This window comes from Tyto alba, unplaced genomic scaffold, assembly GCF_018691265.1.
Source record: "Tyto alba isolate M040663 unplaced genomic scaffold, T.alba_DEE_v4.0 Super-Scaffold_22, whole genome shotgun sequence".
NCBI classification, from domain to species: Eukaryota; Metazoa; Chordata; class Aves; order Strigiformes; family Tytonidae; genus Tyto; species Tyto alba.
Window position 1 is genome coordinate 30,191,706 of NW_024881296.1, and position 22,386 is coordinate 30,214,091.

The following is a 22,386-nucleotide window of genomic DNA, read 5'->3' on the forward strand; positions in this document are numbered from 1 at the left end:
CACACAAACATGCAGGTCTTTTCCCAAAGCCAAATTCAAGTTCTTTTGCTTGGTATTATCCACATTCATACAAAGCGGATGCTACCTGATTCGCCGTACCATTTAACAAGCTAAGCACTTTAACAAATCTAAAATTATCTTGGAAAAATGCTTTAGCAAGGACTACATTTTTAATTCAGGAATTTAAAATATTACTTGCTTTGTATTTCTTTTTCAAAATTACATTTGATTTACTTTAGAAGAAATTATAATGGCACAAAAGGTAGTGAGACAGTTAAAAGCTGTTTAGCTGAAATGTATTTCAGAAAATAGTGAACGGTCCAAGAAAAGAAACACGTAACAGGATCCTGCTGCTTGCTGCTCACCAGACCCCAGGCACAAAATCGAAGAACTTACTGGCTGTAATAATTTATCGTACCTTTCTTCCAAGCAGGTTCCCTACCCATTACAGTTCCCTATAGCAGTAAATAGCTGCTTACAGCTGGACCAAACCGGGCTGCTCTTTCTTCCCCGGGACTGCGCTTGCCGCGCTCGGATAATAAAGCGGCGCTCCCAGAGCAAACCCCTCCCGCGCTTCCCTGAACGAACCGGGCATTCTGGAAGCGGCACGCGCGCCCCGAGGCAGCGCGCTTTTCGGTCAGAATTCATGCTCAAAATAAGCGGTCGGCACAAACTGCAGAGCACGCGAGAAAGCCCGAAGCAAATTCGCAGCGAGGTGAGACGCGAATGCGCACGCACCGTGCCAAGTGACAGGTAACACTACAGAGAAAGTTAAAGCGAGCTTTGAGGGGGTAGGACCGATGCTTTAGTGTAATTACGCTTCAGCATTTGTTCTTCCAAACTAGTGTCTAATCAACTTAGAAATGGACTAAAAGGACTCGAATTAAATATTAGTAAATTAAATTATCTTTATTTGTACCCACTGTTTTTGTAGTTCGGGGCTAATTAATTTGAACTCAATTTGTGTCTAAACACCTGTCTCAGCATACTGGCCTTTAAGTATCTCTTACAATAATGTTACTGAGTAGCACACCAACAAACTGCTCACAGATTTGACAAAATGTGACTTTGCCAGCAAACTGTAGAATGACACATTTTATTTCTTACAGCACTTAACAAGTAACCATCTCTGGTAAAAAAAAAAAAAAAAAAGCTGCTCCTGGAAGAACTTGATGGATTCAGTCTTATGACCTACCTAAGCTCCTGTACTCTGGAGCCGCTATGAACAAATACATTGTTCCAAAACCAAATCTGAGACCACTACTACAGAAATGAAAACCAAATCCCCTTTTCAGAACAGAATCTGACTGTGGAATTAATACCCACTTATATTTCCCATTTTATCACTGAATGACATTTGTATCAATATTGCAAATTAAAATCCATCATTACCTTACCTTAGTTGTCTCTGAAGAACAAGAACAAATGCCCCAAATATGCAAAGTCAATTTCCAGGACAAAAAGAAAAAGATTATCTGTTATGTTTCGCACTAACTTCCACTGTGCAGCAGCTAAGGTGTGCAGACAGATTTTTCAGGACCAAAAAACTTTAGCACCAGTCTAGCTATGATTTTTTAAACTCAGAAATACTGAAGACACTTTGTTCTTCCTTGAACTGTCACACAGAGCCAGGCACAGTCCAGTTACTTAAGTTAACTAAGAGGAGATCTGGATAGTAAACAAGCTTGGCTCTGTCCAATGGCTTTCCACACCCTTCTGTTTATAGTAAGATGACTTGCATTCAGAGGTCACCCCATCAACAGCTCCTGTCTTTCAGTGGGTATCTAATGTGCTGCATTTATCCCAAGGCTCTTTTAATGAAACCACCTTCCTGGTCCCTGCTCGCCTGCTGTCGCTATGACACATCTGCTCCTTATTGTGCGAAGTCCTATTAAGTGTTAAAATATACAGAAAAGATGTACCTGGGCATCTATCCTGCAAGGAATACGGATATTTGTAAGTGTTAACCTTGTCTGTGAATATTGACAAAATAAAGTCTTTTCAAAGATCAAAGAAATAATTGTGCCAGCAACATTCACCTTGTGAATAAAAGAAATTCAGGAGAAAGATGGATGCCATTGTTTGATTTGGACTTCAAAACTTTTACAAATACTCCCCAAAAGGATAATGCATGTGCCTGTGCCAGATAATATTTACTTGATTATGTTAACATGCTGGAAACGAGAGATGAGGAGTGTCCTCGAGCTCTGCTGCAAAATGAAGCAGAGCCAAGAAAAACAAGGGTCAAGTGCCAGGACCCCAGTGCAAACACCAAGTCAATTCTGGGCTGAAAGAATACATGGAATTGATGGCTCTCACAAACCACAGTAAATACGCAGCAGCGTACAGACTCCTAGCTCTCATTTTTTATGCATACAATGTGCTACTGGTTACAAGGGGTTTGTGATCCAACTGGCAAATGTTATTTTCTTCATACGGCGTTGCAAAGCAAAAGTACAAAGCCCAACCTTCCTTTTCTTTACACGAAATTACTCACCACAACAGACATCTAAATTAACTGTATCTTAAATCGAGGACAAGAACATTGTGTGTAGCATTTTTCTTCATAAATCCAAAATCTTACAAAAATAAGAACTGGGAACCATTTCCAAATTTCTACCAATACTTTTTTCCTCACTTCTTAGCCATCGGGCAGCACTAGGAAGTTCAGACTTGTCTCACGTGGAGACGTGCAACTGAAGATGGCACTCTCTCCCCATGCAAACACAAACTTGACTGCTGCTCAGAAATGCTCTTTGAGTGAAAGTTACACCTGCAGCACATTTTCAGCACCAGTTTTTGTCACCACTACAGCATCAAAATGACAGATAGCAACTTGGCTCTGTTAAAGCTAATAAAACATGATTGATGAACTGGACTAGAGAGCCATGTCAGTTCAGATTAGGATATCTGTGCCATCATTTGACAGGTCCCACACTTTATTATTAGAATGGACTGTCAGGACTGTAAGGGCCACTAATAAATATATCCATCCAGATTTCCTGATGCCCTTTTTTGTACTTAAACCTATTTATGAAGTTTAAATATTTTTTTTTATTTGAAATCTCACTTCATTTTTATAAAATACTTGTGCTTAGGAATACAATATACTTCCTTAAACAGGTGCCTGTCAGCTGCTATTATCTCATGCACTGAAATCCAAATAATCCTCATTTTACTGCATTATGTGGCATAATAAAGGCCCACCTCTTTGACAATGAAAATCCACTGAAGCATATATAAATTACTGGGGAGAGCATAATCAGCTTTCAGATGTTGTTTTTGACATTAGCATTGGGCTTAACCTCATTCTTAACTGCTGAAACAATACGTCAGAAGTGGAAAGTTGCTAATGCAAGTTTGCTTGCAAGCAATTGTTTTTTTCAGCACCAAAAAAAAAAAAAAAAGGAAACAAAGGAAAAAGCTATTATGGAAAATGATGCCAAGGGAAAATGGAAAGCCACGGGACATATATGAACATTGAGTTCTAAAGCTCAAATCCTTAGACACTTCTCAGTGAACTGAAGAGAGTCTTCACAGTAGCAGAGGAGGAATAAAATCTGTCTTTTCTTCTACCAGGCATCAGGCAGAGGAAAGCCAGCCTGGTTTTAGTCTCCACAAGCAGTTACAGAGCACACCTCACCCCCTTTGCACACCCCGGTACGTAGGAGGTCTTTGGTCTGCAGCTCCAAACCAGAGCAGGCTCATTTGCGATCTCCTGCCACCACTTCACCTCTGTCCTCCTGTCTTCTGCCACAGACTAACACATCTCTGCTCACAAGAATGCAAGGACCAAAGAAACGACCATCAGCCTTCCTCCTTTTCCCAGTAAAACAAGACGGTTTTATCGTTTCTCAGGCCTCTATACCTGGAGGCAAAGTACACTCCCAGACACTTCTAAAAGAGTTTATCACATAGTGGCAATAAAAATATTCTATGCCATAATTCTGTGCACACAACAGTAGTGCCAAGAGATGATTAGAGAAAACTATATCTACAGGGTGAGCTCCTTTCATGGGCTGACAGGGGAAACCACTGTCCCAGCATCCCTGTGACTGCTGAATTGCTCTGTCTGCAAACTGAGATTACCAAGGAGATGTTTTCAATGGACACATAAATCAGAAGTTTCTTCATGCCCTTTATTTATACCACCGTCCTAAGGACACAAATGTGTCAGAAAGGAAAACAGCAGGCATTAGCAAATAAAAACTGTAATCATTTGGGAAAATATGAAAGCATGAAAAGTTAAATATTGTGAATTTCTCAATTAGTTCTGCAACCAAAAGTATTTGGTTTAGGGCCATGCTAGTGAAAACTACTTCAAATATTATTTTTCCTGTTCTACTGTTTGTTTTATTCATTGTTGTTCACTGTTTGAATGCAACACAGAGAATATCAAACCAAAAAGAAAAGCTTACCATCATGCTTTTACATTTTAAGAAATGTCACAAAGCAACAAATTATGCAGGACTACATCAGCTACAGTTACTGTTACATCCACAGCTTTGCAGACTAATAAAAACAGCAGTGGAGGTATGAAAGATTTCCCTACTTTATTTTCTTTTTCCTCTAGGTGGAGAAATAGGAGAGATAGAAAATGCTCTATTTATGTAAGCAGTAATCTCTGTTTAAGATACTAACGGGAACATATGCTTCCCTTTAATGCATTCTTGCAGTTGCTGTTTTTACTGTTCCTTCAAATTTCATCATATGACATGAAGTACTTCTCAAGATACATTAGAGGGAAAAACATACAGTAGAAGCAGACTTTGTTGCCGTTGAGCAACCCTGTCTAATACATTCTGAGAGCCACCACAACCAGTCCACATTTTGAGTTAATACTTTTTTTTTTAAGCAATACCGTGATAAAACTGACCAAAAAAAAATAGCATGCAAGAAGTAGAGGCACTTTTTGAGAAAGGTCTGCCTGTGAGATTTTGGGTTGGTCAACAGTTTCATAACTGGAGATCAAATTCAATGCCAAATAAATATTTTAGTGGACTCTGATCTCGCATTCAAAGAGGGTTTGAAGGTGCTTTGATCAAGAGGACGGGGCCTGACTCTCCCCCCTCGGGCCTCTCCGCATTACCCTGGCTGGCTGACGGGCTCTGGCGGGTCATGGCAGGCCCTGGGGGTGTCAACCTTTACCCAGGCTGCTGAAAGGGTGCTTCCAACCAACCCAGCTTTGTCAAGAAACTAACTCGCTCAACTGCTTTTACCTTTTTTTGTTAGTTTGCCTTTTTACTTACAAACCATCAGAAAGAATAAATGCTCAGATCTGAGCCACTGTGCTTTTTCAAGAAATTTAAATTAAATTCAAATTTACAGCCCCATTAAGACGGCTTTGTTTTCTTCCATTTTCTTGTTTGTTTGTGTTCTCTGACCTGTATCTGTGGCAATCCCACAGACTTTATGGGAAGACAAACTATCCTTTGAATTTCACCTCATGCGTGTCCTGGTTTGGGACCATGACATTGAGTGCCTCCTACCTGTTCCATGGCTTGTCTGTAAAATCAAGAGAGTGAGACAAATAAAATCAATACTATTATAATACTTCTATTGATATGCGATGCTGTATTTATTAGACTCTCCAGCCAGAACGAACGCTGTGTTATGTTCTCCCTGGCCACTCACAAGTGAGCAGCCCCTTAGAGCAAAGTCTGCGGTTTCATCACAGTCCCTATCACCTTCCCTCTCCTTATTCCCCTCTGCCGTGCGGAGAGTGGCTTCTCAGATACAGAGAAGAAAAACAACTGAACAGCAGATGCCAATAGGATTTCAAGACATGCGCTATTTTCATTACTGAATTGCTATCAAAACTAAAAACTGTTTCATTAAATATCAAAAAAAAAAATGAAAAACAGATAGAAGCTAGCTAAATTCTGAGTTCAAAGAAAAAACCAGACATCTGAGTATACCAGAATTTCAAACAGTGATAACGGAAAAAATGTAAGAATTACACATGGTAAACATAAACTAATAACAGCAACAAACTACATGTTTACAAATCACATTCCTGAAAGAGCTTTAAAATACCACATTTTTTACTTAAGTTTTGAGGTCTACCTAATTTGCCTTATGTTTTCTCAGCACTTGCATTTTCCAGTTTATGTCTGCAGTCTTATATGTAACTCTATAAAATGCAAGCATACATCTTCATGCCTTTAACTTGAAATATTAAGCCTTTAACTTAAAACATTAATGCCATAAACACAATTAAATTGTCATAACTGGCAACACAGTATTTTCTGCCTCAACATCTCCATCTTGATTTCTTCCACTGGTTTCAATTAATTTTTTCCAAAAAGTACTCACATCTCATTTCCACCTGCCATGTTAAGTGTCTATTATATTAATTCTGATTTAAAACAAAGAAAGAAAATCCTGAACTTTTCAAAACGCATGTCAAGTTCAACGTGAAAAGAGTTGTCATATAATTTCTCCTAAAGGGAAGCTGTCATGTAACACTTTATCTTTCAAAGGCATTCAAGGTAAAAATGATTTATAAAAGTATTAATTCAAGCCCCCACTAATTATTATGTGTTTTTGTTACCACATTCTCCAATCAAGATGAGTCATGTGTCAGTGATCAGTGCTGGGCACAAATATCATCTCAATACTGCAGGCTTAAAATCTAGTTTTCCTCATAGCTCTAGAGAGTCAGCTCTAGTACAATCTTCCAGGTTTCTTTTATGACCAAATTAAATATGTATTTAAATATGTACAGGAGAGAATTACAGTTATTTGCAAGTTGGGAAGGAGTTTAAATTTTTGGAACAGACCCTGAAAGCTGCAAGGGAAATATGAGGTTGTACCGTTGGGAGTTTTTGACTTGAACTTCTGATCAGCAGACCACATTTTCAATCATTTTAACCATTATGCGTTCAAAGACACTCAGAAAGAGTGTTTGAGTATCTGACTGCTCTTAGCCAAGCCTCCTATTCTAGGTGACATCCAGTCTGAGTAAACAAAATGCTGCCCATTTATACCGCTTACTTTTTCAGATGGGTACGATACTCTTCGCTGCTTGTACTGAGCACTTGTTTGGGCTTTTGTTCTGCTTCTGCAACAGGACCCGCTCTCCTCCGGCTTCCCCCCCCTCAGCACACACATAGCTACTTCATTGTACATACTCAGAAATGATGGTTTGAGGAATGGCATGATAGGTTTTTCACATATAAAACAAGGGCTCTATCCTTGCTTTAACTTACTGTTTATTTTGAAAGCTGACTGGCACCTCAATAATTACCACGGACCTCCTCACCAGAAAGCTGGAGCAATATCAGGCCTGAGACAACCAAAGCAGGGATTCCTAAACTCTGGTATGCAAACCACTTCAAGGCGGTGCTTTTGTGCAGGGGCAGGCAGAAGTGGGAGCAGCAGCAACAGATCCTGACCTTTCTGGGCACAGAGCGAGGACTCACACTGTTTATTTGTGCCTGGAGCAAAGCCTAGCGTGGTAGGGGAAGTGCTTTTTGCATGAGGGAAAAAAATGGTGTTTAGGTTCTGACATGGGAGACACGGGAATTAAGGAATTGCTGACTTACTTACCCTGAAAAAATCATCCATATATGATTCTTTTCTAGCAAATGATCTCTTCTAGGCTATCACTTTAAGGGATTAACAAAATCAGCAGTTTAACTGAGGTCACCTCCCTTATGCATTTAAGAAAAACTCTATTGTCCTTTTTTTTTTTTTAAACTTGAAACATAATAAATTTTATACATGCATTAAAAATAAACTGGTATAAATAAGAAATGGCAGAAGGAAAAATAAATTACATAATTTTCTCTTAAAACTAAAGTAAAGCTCTGGTTGGGAGTGAATGAAGTTATCTTTCATAAATTTAGGGAAGCCACCAACTTTATAAAGAAATGGTTTTCACTGTATAAAAACCTTGAAAAGGAGCCTTATGTAAAAACTAACAGCACATGGTGAAAATTCTTGGGCTTCTCCCTGTCTAGCTATGGACATTCCAGGTAGATACCTAGCTTACCTGGGTCAGTTAACTTGGCCTTTACTGGAAACAGCTATTCCCAGATACTTATGAGAGACTGTTCTACCAACGTCCTTTGACATTTTGAACACAAGACAGACTAAAAATAATTTTTAAAAATATTTTTTTTGGTATAAAGTTTTTATAGCTCTTTCTGTACAACTATATTTATGCAATGTGTCACCAATGTGTTAATAAAGAATCCATACTCTGAAAGTATTGCTGAGCCATCCTATAGATCTCTCAGTCTTTTCATCTAAAGAGACTAACAGCTAGTTAACAAAAATCCTCAGGTATCGCACAGCCAGCTTTCCCGCAAAGTTATGGATGACACTGTAACTATTAGACACGTTAGTATTCCATCTTTTTTAGGCACGCATCTCTTGCTAAAATCATTCCTGAAACATAGTTTTAACAATCTTTTACCATAGTTAATTAATACAATTCTTATATGCTTTCTTGATTTGGGTAAGATCTCTGTGCTTTCTCTGTAATGTTTCCAAAAGTTTGTATTAAACATGGTGCTGATAAATGTGCTCCTCTGAATGTATGTGTTCTTCTACTCATCAAAGGAGGACTTGCACAGAAGTTTCCATTTTTTCCTTTGTTTGTGTTGGCAGCTTTACCAATGGGAATTACAAAGAATTTCACAGCCTGGCAAAGGGAGGAAGTGACATCTCTATATCCCTAAATTATCCAGCTTTCAGCAGCTTGCTCCTTTTTCTGCTGTGCTACACTACAGGCTTTTATTCCTTCTTCCTCCAGTGACAGTTTACTGCTTAACTAAAATACAATTCTCCCTCTTTCTAATTTTATTAAATCCACCCTTTGCTTTGAGCTATTGCACCCTGAAGCCTAAGTTAAGCTTTTATTCCTCTGCAACACAGAAAAACATAGGGGCGTATTCTTTTCTCTAGAGGCGTTCATCAATTTTGTGTGGAATGCATCACAATAATCAAGAGCAGAATGTGGGTTTTGGCTTCCACAGATAGCTTTGCCAAAATACCATTGTATTAAACTGATCACTAACTAAACTCTACAAGTTTTTTAAATTTGTAAAACACCTTAAAATTCTACATTGCTTCATATGCAAGAATCCATCAGTGTTTTTCAAACATGCAGATGTACAATTGGAAAGACAATGATATTATTGTCCATTTATGACAACACTCTACTGCAGTGTCAATCTAGTATTATCCACGACATAGTAGCAAAATTTGGTCCTTGCTGTATTTTTTTTTACCTAGTATTTCTATGTATAAAGTTTTAGTTCACTGCATCCAGTTTTCTTCTCATCACACTTGCAACTCTGCTACAGTTAATGGGGTTGCACTGTTGTAAATGAGAGCAAAATTTGTATCAGGATACAGATTTCAACATCGCCCTACTCAAAAATATACTGTTTCAGAGGTTTTACCACAACTTCAAAGGTGGATCATCTTACAAGGAACTAGTGCTGGAGAGCAAACATCCTCCATCATCATAACCAATTTCTCAGCATCAGCACAAGCATTTGGAAGATTTACTTAGTTTACATCATGATCTCTATTTCTGGACACAGTGACAGAAATGCAGATAAGATGTTTTTACATCCTATTTAGATTTGCATATATAAATGAAGAGTATTTCATAACATGATTCAGAAGCCTTAATAAAATCAGGTCTCTGTCACTGTCATGAGACATTAGTTATAAAAGGCTTCAAAATGGATAACAAAAAAAAAGCAATCATTTTAAAAGCCTACAGTGTGTTTTGTTTTTTTTTTTTTGTATACCTACAAATTTATTTTCCTAAACCAAACCTCTAAAAATTTACATTATGGCCTACATAGGGAACTTTGTATTCTGCTTCTCCAACTGGGATTTTGATAATTTCCAGTAATCGAACAATACCTTTTCAAGACAGAATAAACTGTAGACGTTTCAATGCTTCTTCTGTCAAGAAAGAAATGAACTGAAATACACACAAAACGAAATAATTTGAAGAAAACATGGTAACTTTTGCAGGTGAACAAAGTCTCAGTCTGAACTGGGAACAAAGCATCAAACCCTAATGGAATACAGACAAAAAACATTAATGGCATTTCCCTGTAATATGCCAAAGTGATTTTTCTCAGCTTTGAAGGTAATCTAGTGATTCTGGCCATTAGCCCTACAAAATAAGTAAAGATAAACCATTTTCTTCTCTCTCAGACAGACACAACTGTATTTTGATAATTTTTGGAATACAAGAAAAACTGTTTTGGAGATACACATTTAAGCAAGGTATTTCTTTCAAAATATTGGTTTCTATGCCAATTATATATGTAATAATCTAATATATAATTAATATATAATATATATAAATTGTAATATATGAGTATTCAACATAACCTATCAAAAATCATATGCATGTGCTTATTTCTTCATATATGAATTGTTTCACTGGTTTTTGTTAAGTGTTCAATTCACAGTGTGAAGCTAGGCATATGTGTAAATCACCACACAAATGGAAGCTGAACTGAAAAAGTGTTGCTACATTTCTGCCAGGGATTATATGTCTATTCACTTTTCCGGCCTTGTAATACTTCATTGTTTTCAATTAAAAAGACATCACACTGTAATATGTGCAATTAGAAACGAGACTTACTCCTCACACATATTTCTACAGATCTACAAACACCTTGAGATATTACTAAGAAAATTCTACAGTGCATGAAAATATTGCTTCAGAGGTTTGAAACAATTCAAGCACATATATTAATTCAAAATGAATCCACTATAAATAACCTCAGTTTAGCAAGAGTTCAAGGGATATGAGAAAACACTAAGGAATATTTTAAATACCTTGAGGTGCACAGCAGAGAGAGGAAGTTGGTAACTAAAATATCTAGCTAAAATAAAGCACAACTATTTCACAACATGAAAAATTGTATCACGTATTCAGAGTGCATGTCATTACTGGCTGTCACATCTGGACAGAGGCAGGGCTTAACCCTAATGAGTACCCTGTTAATATATGTAACTGCAGTTCCGCTTTCCATCCCTGCTGTGAGCACACGAGCACTGTATTAAAAGCAGAATGATAAAAAGAAGTTTCAAACTGACTCCCAAGCATATTTAAAAAAAAAAAAAATATAAATGCCTGGCTCTGCCTGCACAGAAGGGCAAGGTAGAAAGCGAGTCACAAGTGAAGTCCTTTTGAGGAGAGTGCCTGTTTGAGAGGGGAGCAGGGACAACTGGCAGTAGAAGAGGGAATCGTGTTTTTTTTTTTTCCCCCAGTGAGTGCTGCACTCCAGAGCTGGCGGAGAGCTCAGTTTAGAAGTTATCAACCATGGTATCTCTGCCTTCAGTCTCTATTACGAATTAGATTACCAGATTAGATCTTTGGGTTATACGGGATACAATGACATATTTATCAAAGCGGACATTACTGATGGTTTTTAAAGTAGATGTAAGAGTCACCCCACTGTCCAGCAAAGTTACGGAACAACCTGCCAGGACAGGGAGTTTAATCTTACCTCTATACGATATGGATTTGTTGGTATGTGACATACAAATATTTCTATCTGAACAAAGCAAAACTACTTAATATTTGTGGATGGTCTTATTTTTCATGAAATAATTTCAGTCATATAGTCATTCACGTTCTCTAGTGGCAGTGAATTCCAAATCTTTATTATGTGTTGGTAGAAAAATATTCCTTTTATTAGTTTGAAATATATTTCAATTTCTCTTAATACTCTATAAATTGCAGCACTTGATTTACAGTCTCTATCCTAGTCATTATTGCAAATGCATTACTGCACTCATCTGTCAACTATACTTGTCACAGTCCATAAAGGAGGGTTGGATTTTTGAATGTCTTTATTAATTTCCATTTCCCATATCTGAATTCTGTAATTCTTCCAAATCTGTAGCAGGTTGAGCAAACAGAACTGAACACAGAGTGCAGATTTCCCTCCCTCCCTCTGTGCTTTCCTGTGGCAGTACAGAAAAACTGGGAGAGACTCAAAATTGACCACTGGGTAACCTTACTGTAGATTTTGTGTGAGGTCATTTATGCTGTCGTCTAGAGTACCAACACTCCTACCTAACTAAGCAGTGTCAGGGAAGGAGGGTGGCAGGGCAGAGAGGTCTACTTACATTTTAGGGAACTACAATACAACACTACTCCACCACTTTTTCTGAACAGCCCGCTTCTCTGTTCAGTCCTGAGAATCTTCCAACATGAGACCCAGCAAACCAAGACCCAATTCACTGTTGGAGAGGCCACATCTCTTCATCGGCTGACTTCCAACTGGGGTTCCTCAATGGGGAGTTAATACTAGGTTGGATGAACCTGAATTTTTATTTGCTAAATAGCTATGTAAAGTTAGATGCCTGAATCAGTTGTGTGAACGCTCCTTTTAAACAGACAGTTTTGTAGTGTAACCAAAGATTTTGCTTTAGTGAAAAAGAAACTCAACACTGGGAACCTTGAGGCTGATACTTTAGTTTTTAGTTAAACGAAATCTAAACTGCTTGTTTCTATAATAAGATTTACCATATAGGCAAAAAGGGAGTGACGACCACAGATTACTAGGTTGGTTTTGCAAGCTCAGAGGGACACACTGTCTCAAGAGTTGGTTATTGGGAAAGGAACACAAATAAGACCTGGAGGTGCACCGAGTTTAAGAATAAACTAAGCAGCTCGAAGAGGAATTCTGGGGGGAACAAGTTGCTTGAAACAGCTACCATCTCAACAAAATTAAGGAAATAAAACGTAAAAAAGAGCTGACGGACTGTTTCAGAAGAACATCTGTGAATGAACAATTAACTTTGAGCATTTGGAAAACAACAACTAATGTCTTCCATTTCACACTATGTGAAAAGTTCATATAGTTTCCTACTGTATGAAACAAACTCTATGCCTTGCTTTTTCTGAATCTTTATCACATCAACCTCATCAGTAGAGATAAAGATGAAATCAGGGGTCCTTAAAGTTGAAAACAAAGAATGGAGTTTTTCATTACTTCTCTGTTTTTATGATAAAATATTACACAGATTCTTAGATTCCAGAGGTTCAATAAATCAGCTGAGGAGTTCTTCAGCAAAATTAAGTTAAAGAGAAGCCATTTTCTGAAGGTCAGAGAGCAATTTCAGGTGGACAATTCAACTCAAAGGGAATTAAAAATGAAATTAATATAAATAGGACCTATGCTAACAGTAAAAAGGCAGAAAATAGATACTACAAAAATGTTATAGTCTGCAAGATTTTAAAAATTTACCTAGGAATTTTGTGCACTAAATCATGCACTTTTTGAAATTTCAGTCACTACGACAGTTTTCGTAGTCACTGCTAGGTTAAATACATGGACATACAATTATTTTAATGTACATGAAAGAATTAGCACTGAAGAGTGACATAAAAAAACCCCAAAGATTAAATATTTTGATAGAATACAATTATAATTCACAAACTTCAAGCATAAATCAGGACAATCGTTATGACATGCAACTAGTTAACCAAAAGCGTCTTTCAGATTTTGCCTCAGATATTTAAGTTGTACAATGTTTTAAAATTATCAAATTATGAAAATTTGATTCATGAGCTGATTCACATGATTCAGTGCCCCTCCAACTTTAAGAAGATAGTCTGAAAGTCTACCAGGACAAGACTGAAAATTCTGCTGAGGAGGAAAGGAGACCTGTTATCACTGGTGCAAACTATCCAAAGGTGTGGTGAATATGGCTGTTTCTACAAGACTGTCTTGCTAAAGAGACAGCCAGTTTCCTTAAAGTGCTATTATAGTATTTGGAAAGATAGCAGAAATAATTAAAGGCATCAAATCGAAAACAAAAAAGGCATTCAAAAGACTTGTGTCCACCATATGGAAAAACTGTCAGAGAAGCCACGTTTTAAAGGACAGGTATTTTATACTATTTAAATAATTTGTATTCAATTTTAAGCATTTTCAAATTATATTAGTAATTATACATTTCCATACTAACATGAAAACTTTCTAGAATTATTGAGTGAATAGGACTTTTTTTAAAATAGTACTGAGTCATTATTAAATGTATAAGCAAGAACTATTTTAATCTCAGACACAAATAGGAAGAAAAACTTCTAAGTATAACTCAAGATTAAAAAGTAAACTGCAAAAATCATACTATACCCAGTAGGTAATTATTTTACAGTATACAATGGATAAAATTTTGGCAATTTTATGTTTTTCATATAAGTATTTTGTTGCTCCTGTGCAGAAATGAGTTTTCCTACACACTTTAAGTTTCAGTATTCTTATAAAGGGACATCAAGGTTTTCTACCTCTAATGTAAAGGATTCAATTAAGATATGGAAAAGAAGGAAATTTTCTCTTTTCCAATCCATATAACAAATAAAACAATAGAAGCTGAGCTTTAATAGTTAAACTAATTTTTAAAGGTTTCTGATACACAGAATTTCAAAGGTGTCTAAGCAGGTAGAAACCTAATTGCCATTCAAACTCAGAGGTCACTCAGAGGTCAGCAATTAATTTCACTAGTCACATATGAAACCCCTCCTGTATACCTTTCAACACCTGTATGTATCTAGTCAGCTTTGAAAATCTCTCCCAGTGTGATGACTTGTTCTCTTTGTAACTGTTATGTATTTAATTTAAGGCTCCTTTATTTCAATAAAATAAATTAAATGTTGTTTTTCTACATTTGGGCGGAATTCTGATTTGCATCCAAACTGCATGTTGATCCAAAAAATGAGTTCAAATTTAAAATTCTACGAAGTAAGAGAAGTGGTATCCTTATTTGTAACAAAATATAAACTGAGATTCAGAAGTTGAGTAAGTCCGTAAAATTACATGGTTTTCAGACAACATGCAAGACAGGTTCACAATTCATGGTTATACAGTCAATGACATGGTTTCTAAAAAAAAAAAAAAACAACCCCACGATTTAAAAATACTCATAAAAAGCGAGATAAAGACTTTTTTTTTGCTGATGGATGGTTCAAATCGTGGTTGGAATTGGTGTTTAAAAGACTTTGACTGAAACCAAGCAACCCTGGGAAGCAGAATGACTTGAATTAATTCTAAGAAATCTTAAACAACAGCAAGAAGACTATTATTTCGAAGGTTTGATCTTTAACCACTGAAGTCAAGAGCAGATCTATCACAGATCTCATAGGCCAGACTCAGAATGGTCTGAACAGTCTATGGCATGTTTCTCCTTGTTAGCTTGGTTTTCAGTCTCTTGACTCTTGGGATGGCAGAACAGGCCTTAAGACTGAAATGAGTGAATCTAAAATCTTACAACAGGCAAATTTATATCCACAGTCATTCACAAATTGTAGGTTACATCTTTATACGTATTACCTCTGTAGTCAAATTATTGTTTGAGCTTATAAAGGTGTTGCTGATACACTGAATGGCCAGGAGAGAGGCTAAACAAGTAATGCAACTAAAAGGAGCACACATTAATAAGTTAGTTATCGACTTCTATAGTAACTTACACCTTCTTCTGGCTCTTTGGTATGTAAATTGAAGTGACCGAAACCAATTTACATTCACATGTATACATCAGAAAGTGGGTGGAAATCTAGAGTGGCTGAATTTACAAATTCCAATTTCTTGGCAAGTTAGATATCTCACCTAAAATCTCCTTATCCATTTATACATTAGGAAATGTGGACAAACCAATTATGGAACAGACACAGACCCAACGAGATCAAAAGCAGATCAGTATGCAAGAGTGATAAGCCTAATGAAAGCACGGTTTCAAATGGCATATTTTAAACTCAGTGGGAGCCAACTGGGACTTCGTAACATGGAAAAAAGTATATGGGAACAAGTCTGAATGAACAGAGTTTACGTTCACGTACAAACTGTGGGGAGCAGACACTTCTCAGCGGTTAAGGAATTGATAAGTTAATGGCATAGGGACTGTTTTGACTTTCAGCCAAGGCAATTAGGGAACTGCACAGTATTATGGCTGTCCTGCCCAAGAAGACTACCAGAATGTTCTACAGAGCTGCACTCTTCCAAACAGATAATGTCCAACTGGCCAAGGTTTAATTTTGCAACTTAACAATGATATTAAGCGTTTGTCCAGATCTCAGTATAAGCTTGAAGAAAGAATGGGATGGAGTGTTAAACATATAAAGACTAGCCAGTATTACCCTCAAATCTGTCATCTATTGAATGCATCTGGGAGAAGCTGGACAGAAAACTAAAACCTTTAAAATAAATCCACAGATCATTGAAATCTTGCAATAATTCTCCCAAAAAGCTAGAAATGAATTGGATCAGCAGACAACTTTGCAAACATATATACACACCCGGGTGTGGGTGCACACCCACCCTCAAAACCAGATTTCCTAACATCTGCCAGGCCACCACGCCAGAAGTGAGTTTTCTCTTTTCTGACTGCATAGTATTATTTTTATGTGCAGCTGTTGAACAAAATATTCTCCACAGACCTCGGATAATAAATCCTTTGAACACATCTAAGTGTGTGTGTGTATGTGTGAAATAGTGACTCTTCTCTGAATGCTTCCAGCCTGTGTTATAATACTCAACTTGTTCCAAAGCCTACAGCAGTTACTTGGAAGACTCCTCTAAGTGTCAGTACACTTTGGATCAGCTCCTGAAGAACAAAGCCAATCTGAGGTTTGATTGCAATGCAGAGATGTGTGTAGGAACCCACCAAATGCAGAAGAATAAACCTGGCTGCTAACACACAGTAGAACATCCTTGCATTTTAACAGAACACAGTGACACAAGGGTTAACTGGCCAGTGCCGGAGAGGTTACAGCACTGAGTTCAGTGGCTCAAACCCAAGTGAAACGGGTCCCTCTGAAAAGGCACAGGGTATTCTCCTTGGAGGCACATGCAGGTCCCAAATGACTACACTCTATGCTAGCAGAGTGGGTCAGGCTGCATTCCTAGAAGATGTGATCTCCCTGCAGTCTGCCTGGGAGATGACACTATTGCACCATGCTCAACAAGCTTCTCAGACATGATCCAAGTTAACATAAACTTTTCTAGAGTCAACAAGTCTTTTCTTAAGAACATAAGCAGATCTGTTCAAGATAACAAAAGAATTGAGCTCAACACCCCACCTTCAGCAGATGTGAAAAATGTGTAAGAACAGGGAAATCACATAGTGATGCTTGCCTAAAATAGTCTCCAATCCTCCCATCTTCAAATGTAAACTTTTTCAACTGACATTAAAAAATAAAAGCAATTTTTTTCCATTATGTACAACCAATCCCTTTTGAGTGTTTCACTCCTTGTTTCCTATCTTCTAACCAGAAGTTTATCCGTTTGAGAACCTACTCTCTCCTCCCACGCCTGTCACATGTCCTCAAAAGCAGTTCCATGCAAAATGCTACTGCATGTCTTTTGGAAATGAATGAAGAGCAGATCAGGCAGATCGCCATCTCTTGAGAGAATTCTAAAACAACAGTGAGGTATGTAAACCCTTTACTATCTTGCTTACCATTGCATAAAATAGAAATCTGGGGGGCTAAGATCCTTACTGGATGAAAACTACATTTTAAATTATGTATACCAAAGCAGATATTATGTCATGTATACTGAAAAACTGATAAGATTATGCTACAGCAAATTTCAATCTTCTGATTTAAGAAAAAAAAAAATAGAAAATAAATGTGTCAAGAGTTCATTATGCTTATTTTTTCCCCAGTATTTTTAGGACTGACTGACTTTTAAATGAGCCAGAGAACTCTCTTAGGCTGAGATATGTTCCTTTCTTTAACTAACATCTTACAAAACTTTACTGAGTCATATTGCATACTGAACTTATTTAAAGCATAATATAATTATCCTGTATCATACGCATAATTACTTCTATCATATAGCATAGGCTCTACACAACAAACAATCCAGACATCACTGTATTATGCAAACAACAATGTCCACTAAGAATCTATGGAAAGTTGACAAAGAGTGAAAGCTGCCCTTTCCAAAATCCTCAGCACCTGAGAATACTGTGGGGCACAGACAAGAAAGTCTGTGGAACGCAAACAATTCCCACTACAAATACTATTCATCTGTCTAAAACTGACAGTAAGTCATTTCAGTCTATGATTTCTAGATATTTCTGCCCTTACCACTATTTGTTACAAGTGATACAATGCCATTATAAGGTCCAACTGCTGTAACTATAAGTTTATGTGTGTTTGGGGGGCATGAAGAAACAAAGTGACTTCCCATCACACAACTATCAGCATGCAGAACTTGAATACAAATCCCTTTACCCTTCCTAAGAGAGCCACATAGTTATCATGTAACTGTGCAGTTTTGTAGGAAGGAAAGGTTACATAAAGGTGAATTCCCTACCTTTTCTAGTCACCACTGCTGAGAAAGCTGTGAAATTCTTGGGAGACGACTGCTGTATGCCACTGAAGAGGTGCTAGAAGTACAGAATTTTGGCTTAACAAGAGACACAGCTTTGATGAGGCACCAGAGCTTAAATTTGGGCTCTGCTGAATCAGATGGCAGATTCCTATCAATTTCACTGGAGGCAAGACCTTGCTTTGAAGGTCTTTTGGTTTTCCATGCCTTTTATTTCTATATCCAGTGCCAGTGGCTTCCCTTCAGCACCTAAGGGCCACAAAGCACTGCCGAGCTCCTTCACCAGTACCTGTAGCCTGAGCTGGAAAAAGACAGGCTATTCATCTGAAAAGGACCTTGAGTCCAGTCCCTGATGAATTCCGTGCGCTTCGAGAGAGGAGTCGGCTCACGTGCTTACTCATTCTCTCTAATGAGGCCCAAACGTGGGCTGTACTATCAGGACAACAGGATAATGGTAGCCTATAAAAACTGCATTCATTCAGGAACCCCTGTGTGTGTCAAGTTGTGCTACACTCTCAGCATCAACAGCTCTTGTTCTAACTTTGGTCTTATTATTCTTTCTGACGCAAAATGATTTTTCAACAAGAGACTATGTAGGGAAGCCAAGTATTTATGGAATACTGGAACTAAAACAAATGGAAGTTCCTTCCAAACAAATACAGGTGGCAGGTAACGTGCAGGGCCCAGAAGGTCAAAGAAATAATCACTATGTGGGCAGTGAATACTCAGCTCCAGCCTTGTGGAACCAATTTGCATTTCACAAGTGAGAGCACAGTGGTGGTCTGCCTGTTAATGGAGGTAAAGGCAAAAGGATTCATTCCTCATGTAAGACAACTGTGATGAAGGCTCACAGAGCATTGGTGTCTGGTACCCATAGTGACCATTTCTCCTATGCTAGCCATGCTTCCCAAACTTCTGTTATGGTCAAGCAACAGAAGTCCTTATAAAAAGCATTCATAATACAAACACTAATGTAATCTACATGAAAATGGACATTACAGCAGAGCATGGGAGAAGCTGCACAAGTGTGAGCACATCTATGCATATAAACATAGGTGCAATAGCATAGACTAGCCCAAAGCCTTGTACATTTTGGGCATAGCCGCAATAAATTACACCTACATTACTTTATTACTACATATACATATACTACATTACTCTAAAATACACTTATGATATTAACTACTATAGATGAAAACAAAACCAGAATTTATTTCTGGAATAATGAAGGTGACTGGTTATATAATGACTGAATCATAAAACATCAACAATTACTCATCATCAGAAACAGGACTAATATTTTGCCTTAAAGTTTGAAACAGAAATCAAACTCAACAAAATAGAGATCAGGATAGCACAAAAAAAAACAACACAGCTTCATGAAAAGCACTGCTCTTCTGAAGTAGGTCCTTTCTTCGAAACAGAGCAGACACAGCTTCCATTTATTATTTATAGTGCCTTGTGCCTATGTCAGCTCCTGATTAATAATTAAAATTAATCTCATTAAGGCAGATTTCATTACAGGATAATTTAATTAAATGATGAATTGGCTCCCAGATGTCACCATTTGTGTCATCTTTTGAAAGATGCTGATGATGACACAGATTTACGAGGTTTTAGTCCTAACCTGAAAAACTGTATTATTTAACAGATTTATAGCAATTTTTCACAAGCAAGGTACACAGCCTGAAATATAATTCAGATGAGGTGAGACAGGGACATGCAAGTATAAACAGAAGTATATGTATATTTCTGTATGGCATGAGGAAGGATGAGAAGGTCAGATTCAAATCTGTTAAAAAGAACTCTATCTTCAGTACTTGTGAGGATCCTACAGATCAGTATTTTAATCAACTTCTCCCTTGTAGCACACAGCAACTGCAGCAGCTGCAAAAAAAATATTTCTGACAGGTTTGCAGAAAATTACTTTGAATTTCCAAATTCAGTGTCTCAAGACTTAAAAGAACCAGAGGAGGCAGATGAATGAAAAGAAGAAAAGTCACTGGTAGCAGAAGATGAACCCAGCTGTACCATACTTCCCACTACCCTCTTCATAATGCTATGCAAGTTTTCTCTTGCTATTTAACTAAAAAAAAAAAAAAAAAAAACAACAAAAAACAAAAAACAAATGAGTGGAATATCAGCTGGTGGTGAATCAGCACTATTGTAAGAGGCCAGAAAAAAAGAGCTAGTAAGGGTGTTTCATAAGCCACAGAACAAACAAAACAAAGAGCAGAGAGGATGCCAAGTAGTGACATAAAATACTGTGACAAAAAGGTTCAAAATAGCGCAAAGGCACTTTCTCTAATATTTCTTCAATGTACTGTATCTCACAGTGACAGGTTACATTCCATAAAACCTCACAGACCTTTTTAAAAGACTCAGTGTGAAGAAAAATTTAAAAAGTCTGAAGCCGAATTGCAAGAGCACACCATGACAATGTGAATTTGTGGGCTAAAGGTGCTATTTATAGGCAGCCACATTTGCCTAAGGCATGACCCACAGCCTGCTCTTGATCTGCCTCTTATTACTGCTTTCCCAAAATGCAGTTTAGTGTATGAAAAGCACAGCTTATGTTGAAATTCACGATCACCAACCGATCCTTGAATGTATCAGACAGAGAATGGATAGCCTAAGGCCCCACTTCAAGCAGTATTCTGTTCACACCAGATTGCTCCAAATAAAGATGCAAGTTCTCTGTCAGCATGGAAAAGTTTTAGTACTGATACTTTTGATTAAAATAACACAAAAACACCCTGAGTACTTTGAATGTTGAAGCTGCACCTCCCTCAGGTGTCCCTGACCCATTCAAGCCATCCGAACTCTGCTGCAGGAGTGCCATTAACAAAGCCCTCAGTGGAAGTAACACCACTGCTCCCGTTTGTGTTCAGTAACAAGCAAGGTAGCACTCACTAGTGAAAAATCTGGTGGCCGTTTTGATCGCCACCTAATCTTACTGAACAGCTAGCAGTGTTATCAAAACTGCAACCAACCAGGAACCAATGACTAAATATAGAATAACAGATTTATGCATTTAGAACTAAGTAGAATCTTCAGCCCTAATTCACTTTGTGGGCTCCTCATAAAATAATACATGGAGGAAGAAAGGCAGCGCCGAAGAAGTCAGTGTGCTGCAATTATTTACCTGGTGGGAAATGCTGAGCAGATGAAATGGGCTTCATTGTTAACCTGCTATTTACTAGTTAGATCAGTGACCCACCACTCTGTGGCCTGGCTTCTCAGCTATGAGCTGCCTGGCCCAGTTAGGTGACTAGGCAAGCCCAGTCTGTTTTTTTATGACTGGCAGGGTGTCCTGCAATAAAAGGGTAAAGGGATGACCTGAAATAGTTATATACATATTTAAGTTCTCAGTCTGTCCAATATGCAGCAAGAAATTTAACATAAAGGGTGCTCAATTTCCATGTCCTAGAGGAATGAAAAAAACCCACAGATAGACACACATACAGTCATACCCCGCAAATGTCTTAACTCCCTATGTCCCATGAAGTCATATAAGACTTTAGTGTTAGAAATTTAGTGCTGAGGACAATATGCAAAAGTGAGACAGGTAACTCGAGTGAGACTGGAGTAGTACATGTCAACATATAAAATGGTATTCCTCGAAATCCCTGCTTGTTAGCTGTCATTCTTCTTGACATTGTATCTCTGCTTCTGCACAAAGCCAGAAATGTCTTATATTGAAAGACTGACGACTCTTATCTCTCATTTTATCTCTATGGAGCATTATGGAATGGTGCGTCTTTGGTATTCTTGCAAATATCACAGATTCTGCTTTGTTCCTTATACAAACTGTAGAAAATATGTAACTGCTTCTCTTTATTTTTTAACAAAAAAGTAAATTACAGCATTACTGTGCAACTTGGGAAACTGCTTATATATATAATGTTGTAATTCATCAAATATCTGTATGAATTTTTAAAGCATTCATATATAATTTATCTTTAAAGACTACAGAAATAAACACCTTTGCTCTATAAATCTGTTCTAACCTTCTTTTACTATCTGCAAAATTCATACGTCAGACCTTCAACAC

General features: G+C 37.5%; 1 protein-coding gene across 15 annotated transcripts in view; it reads right to left on the reverse strand.

Moving 5' to 3' along the window:
* Positions 1-22,386, reverse strand: part of EYA4 (EYA transcriptional coactivator and phosphatase 4) — a 155,034-nt gene that overhangs the window by 92,132 nt on the left and 40,516 nt on the right. For 2 of the 15 annotated variants that reach the window (XM_032983241.2, XM_032983242.2), the window contains exon 1: positions 419-512. The exons of the other annotated variants lie outside the window; for them this stretch is intronic. The gene's annotated coding sequence lies outside the window, so the exon portion shown is untranslated. Of the gene's footprint in view, positions 1-418; positions 513-22,386 lie in introns of those variants that run through there. 15 annotated transcript variants of the gene reach the window in all.